This window comes from Phaethon aethereus (genome assembly GCF_964289735.1).
Source record: "Phaethon aethereus genome assembly, chromosome: 7".
Lineage (NCBI taxonomy): Eukaryota > Metazoa > Chordata > Aves > Phaethontiformes > Phaethontidae > Phaethon > Phaethon aethereus.
The window spans coordinates 13,247,798-13,253,345 of record NC_138583.1 but is presented as its reverse complement, the minus strand read 5'-3'; positions in this window follow the sequence as shown (position 1 = coordinate 13,253,345).

Genomic DNA, 5,548 nt, shown 5'->3' with positions numbered 1-5,548 from the left:
CTTTTCAGAAAGTGTGGTGACTTCTTCAGAATCTTGAAATCGTTTTAATCTCTACAGTAGACTCATGCAATCATTTCTTCAGAATCTTGAAATTGTTTTAGTCTCTGCAGTAGACTCATGCAGTTGTTTTTTTGGCAAGATATCCCACAACCATAATCATCATGGTATTGGAAATTGGAAAAAAGTCACAAATTGTCTAGTTCTTTTAATTGATTTTTAGTTGTGTAGAAGCAGGGATATTTCTGTTTGGGAATAATGCAGATGTCTTGGGAGCAGGAACTTGTGCTCAGCGTCAGAGCTTGAGTAACCCATGCTGTTTTGAAAATGCAAGCCTTTTCTCAAGAGGGGGGAAAATACAACTGTCTGTAGCATTATATGTTAGAAATCTCCATTTCAGGCAAGGGGGTATGAATCCCTGATGCTGTTTCCTGTCTGGAAAAAATGTAAATACTCTGTATTTATAGAAGAAAAAACTTTAAAGATGCTTAGCTTTTTATTGACCAGTAAAATCTTTAAAAAGTGCTGTCTGCAGAAATTTCAAAATGCAGCTTGTTTCAGTAGGTAGCAAGCGTGCTATGATAGCTGTTGATGGCTTTTGCCTTTCCTCTAGTTTCTCTCAACCGCTATATTGATCTTCACAAGTCCTAACTGCTAATATCAGGACTGATGGAAAACATTCAAATTCAGTATAGATACGTCCTGAAATCTGGTTTTAATGAGGAAGTACACTTTAAAGATTAGAGTTGTTGGATTCTTAAATGTTCTGTAAAGCTATTGAATCATCAGTTCTGCTTGTGTTCTGATACATGGTTCAAATGCTGGTCACAATATGGTGAACCAGAATGATTTCTTCACAGTAATCTTCTGCATCAAACTGAACTACTCCTGCTGAAGTAAAGTTTTTTTATTTTTATCAGAAGAAAACTAAACTCCCTTCTTCCTCTACTCCCTTCTTGGGGGTTCATTAGATGCATCTGTAGTTCAGTAAGAGTTCTAGCCTTCTCTAAAAGGCTTTGGCATAGTATTTTTAGTTTGAAGATAGAAGTATGTGACTGAAAAGTTTGTGGAAGTAGCTGTCAGTTTTACTGTGGGCCCTTAACATTGTTTACTGCTTCCAATGACACCATTTGTTTCAGGGAGGGCAGGTTTATTTACAGTGCCTAACATAGTGTAAATTTTAGAAAAGTGTATATTTTTATAATGATATTTTATTACATGTAGTCTGCCTGAAGGATTTAATACTTGTATTTCCAAACTATATGGCTTTTTCAGGAAGCCAAACTTTTAAATATTTCTCTAATGTCCTTTTTTCTATTATGCATGTATTAGCAAACATTTCACTGTCAAAACCTGATCAACAGTAAGAATCTTGGTGTTTCTATTGATTGTCCAGACATCCTTCTAGCTTTTAATCTCTGAAGCACTTCACAGACAATGCTGTACTTCTCATGTGTATTTCAGTTCAGCTTTCATAGTTCTTTTTCTGGCCGGTGATTGAGACACAACAGGAAAAAGAAGCTTGTCTAAGGATGGCTGACTTCCTTACAGTAGCGGAGAACAGTCTGCTATTACTCATCTGAAAAACCTGAAAGTAAAATCAGTAGAAGTGCACTGATTTTATTTTTTTAGCTTTAATATACAACAAGTAAACAATAGCAGTAGATCACTGAGGGGAGAGCAAGAGGCATTTCTTCTGTAGAGCCTTGAATTTGAGGTATTACTTATTTTTTTGAATATAGTCCATTAGGAGCAGCTGAGAATTTGCTGCTGTTACTGCTACTTTGCAAGGAGCAAAGCAGTGTCCAGCAACCTTTGCTTTAAATACCACTGCTTGAAACTTTACAATGCCTCATCAACCAACTTACTCTGTTATGGTTATGTATAATCTGATGTATGTAAAATTGGAGGAGGTTGCTTTCTATTTGTAACTTTTTATTCGTAAAACATTGCATTGAAAATTGCATCTAGGGAGTATGTTTCCCTCTGTCGTTTTTTGGCACAAAAAGCTCCTAATGCTGTGAAGTAATCCCAGCAGTTGGTGAAAATCATCATGGTGTCAAAGATTTCTGTGAAGTTCATGCACTGAAATTAGCTGCTGACAAGAGCCAGTGTCACAGATTGGGATTCCAGTGTCTGCAAATCTTGCCAAGTTGCCTGAAGACAAATGAATACTTGGTTTCTTTTTGAAGTACTGTTTGTATGCAGAAAATAATTTAATTGAAATGTTATCTTTCCACAGTTTGTTCTTATTGTCTTTGGCTGTATTAACACCAGCTTTGTATCAATGCTCCAGTTATTTGGAATTGAATTCAAGAGAGCAAGTTCAACTTATTTGAGGATCTCTAAATTCATAGAGTGATTTGTTTTCACTGTGGATAAACTTCTTGGTGCTTATTCATTATCACTTAAAACCCTGGGGCTCTAGGCTGCTTTACCCCTAGACATTTTGAAGTGCCACTCTCATTGGTGTTACACATGACTAGTGTAACTTCAGGCTTGGAATGGGAATACTTTCTTTCCGCTTTTCTGCCTAGTTACATTTAGCACCTTCTCTGTGGACCTGCAGTGACTCCCATGACTAAAGATTTAGGTTACGGTTTAAAAAAAGTCTTTGGTCAGTGAAAGCAGTTGGCTATGAGCCTGCCTCTAAAGCCTCGACGGAGAAGCAATTCAATGATCTCACAATGAGACGTTTGATAAATTGTTGATGTTGAGATTTCAGGGGTTGCATTTGGAACAACTCCACAAACACTACAGTGGAAACAAGATTTTTTTTTTTTAATGAAGATGTCCAATACGAGATCAAACTTGAATAACTGAGAGAAGGAAACTTTTCAGCATGATCACTTCTATTTCTGAAAAAGGATCACAATTTATTTCTGTGAAGCAATGTATTTATTTGTCAGTATGTTCGACAGTGCAGCTGCCCTTTTGTTTCTATTAATATGCCTGCATTTGAACAGTTTTCCTGTACATGAAGAGGAAGATGAATATAATCACTGAAAAAAGTGCAGTGACCAAAGGAGCTTCAGTCACCTCCTGAAAACCTATTTCTTCCCAAGGGGTCTTTAGTTTTGGTGACCCTCATACGGTGCCATGTGGATAGACTTGTACTTCCAGTCCATTGAGGTTGATGTGGCAATTGACTTACATGTAGAACTGCCTTGTTTTTTGTCTCCCCATTCCATCCTTTCCTCTTCCTTCCCCCTACTGCCTGTGGGTTATTGTGCAGCTTGAATGTTGTTTAGCCAGTGGAAGGGGAGGTTGTCTCTTCTTCCGAGATGGCTTTTCTGAGTGACTTTCAGTATTTTTTTTTCTCTCAAGCCTTAAATTTGATTAAATAAAATTTAATGTTTTGTAATCCTGGGGTTTGATTTCCAAGATTTATTGCTTCCAGTCACTCGTATTTCCCTGTATAAGGCTTAGACTGGCTACTGAGACTGCAATTTGTGTATAGCTACAGAAATGGTAAAAGTCTGCTGGTGTTTGTGTGTATATTTTGTGGAAACTAATTCTTGATATTTTTTTCTTTCAGTCTGTGTTACTCAATAATAGATAACAGTGCTTTTCTCATCATTTTTGATGGAAAGCCATGAACAATTGAAGAGCTGCAGAATGGTGTAGAGAAGTTGTTAAATCTCTGGACACCTAACAAGTTAAAACTGCTGTTTGCACTTTGCCATTATCCACAGTTACTGCTCCTGTGATTTGCGCAGCTTATGGTTTGCCACGTCTGAGCAATGTTCCTGAAACTACTCTTAAGAGTACAGAAGGGAAGTAACTTCTAGGTTTGAAGGTGAGGCTTGCAGAAATAGGTTTGTGTCTGCTTCTTTGACCACTTTAATGTTTCTTTAATGCATTAAAGCCTGATTTAATAAGGTCAGAGAAACAATTAACCAATAGATAATGGCTATGTTAGAGTAGTGCAATATCTGGAATTAGATACTCTAGAATGTTAAGGCTAGATCATTTCTGATAAGAATGACTTAACTTGAATGTGGCTATTTGGTGTGTGTGTATATAAACTTGTAATAGATCCTGATATATCTCATACTAATGCCTGTTTTAGGCACAACCGCAGATCTTATTCTAAATTTGAGATTGTCTGAAGCTATTTCTCATTTTGAATTTCTTATTTTGACATTGGAAATGCGTAGGATGCCCATATCACTGTGTTCTTTAAGCTAGAGGAAACTGCACATAGTGGAGCCCTTGTTTTTGTCTACTGTGTGGTCAAAACCTGCTTGTGTGTTACCAAATGACTTGTCTGGGGTGTTTTTATGAAATTCCCTTTCTCAAGAGCACTCCTGAAAGTGATATTTTTGTGGCAAACGTAGTGGGCTAAGTAGCGCTAACAAGTTTTGCAAGTGGGAAAGCTTTTGTGGGAACAAAGTTGTAATCTTTGTTTGCAGTTATAAGCCACTTATACTCAAACTGTTTGAGAACAGCAGGCCTTGTTGACTTTTAAATATGCCCTGCTTTATAACAGTTTTTTAAAGGTCAGTACTCTTCTATTTTTTCCTCAATAACTTTCACTACTGGCTAAAAAAAGTCATTGTTTCCTAGCTCTTCAGTATCTACCACTACAGGGTTTTGAATTTGATCTCATAGGTTGTGGCAATGTGACTCTGCAATATACTTGCAACTGCTTCAAAAAAGTTCCCATAAGAACAAGTTGTGCAATAGATCCTGTTCTTACCTTTTCTTATCAAGTGTCCATTTTTAAATATGAAAGGTTTCTGTAGAAATGTTCAGCAACATTTGTTTTGCTACAGTTTTTCATTGTCTAAGGTTAAATCCAGGTTCTCTTACTAGAGATAATTTAATGAAATGCCAACTGCCTCCAGATCTTCACATGCCCACTTGTACTTTCTAACTAGCGTGTACTTTTTGTTTCTTGTCCAAGCACTGTCTGGACATTGCAGTCTTTTTATAAACTTTGCTTCTATTGAGTTTCATTCCAGGTTACAATAGCTGCAACTCTGAAATTAGGACAAGATTGTGACCTCAGATACTTAGGAATATAGTTTGACATTAGCAGGTAAAAACTGAGATGAGCTTTAAAATTGGAAATGGAAGGGAGAGTTGATTTAAAGGTACAGTTTTGTGGTGGTTTTAACATGTTTGGTTAAGAGCTGGACTCAACAGGTTGATTCACAATGTGCAGAGGTTGAATTTGCATTGTTTAAGCTACAGCTCTAATCTAAAACTTGTTTCATGGTGCATGATACAGGCTTGGGGCTTTTTTGGTAATGATATTAAAGTCCCATTGATATAAGAAAGTTGCAAGTGATATCCTGATCTGACAAAACCAAGCAGCTTAAAAATGTATTATGGAAATGGTATTGCCTGATGCTTTTTGTGTGGTGCTTTCTAAGACCGGTTGCTTGTCAGGCCTTATTCCTACTGCTGTGTGCTAGTAGCTCAGTGACTTGCATTACTGCTGCTCTTATCTGTAGGCCAAATAGATGAGCAAATGAGGGGATTTTTATGCACAGCTTTAAAGCAGGAGCTGTACCTGGGTTTTAGTACTGTTGGTTATGTGGCA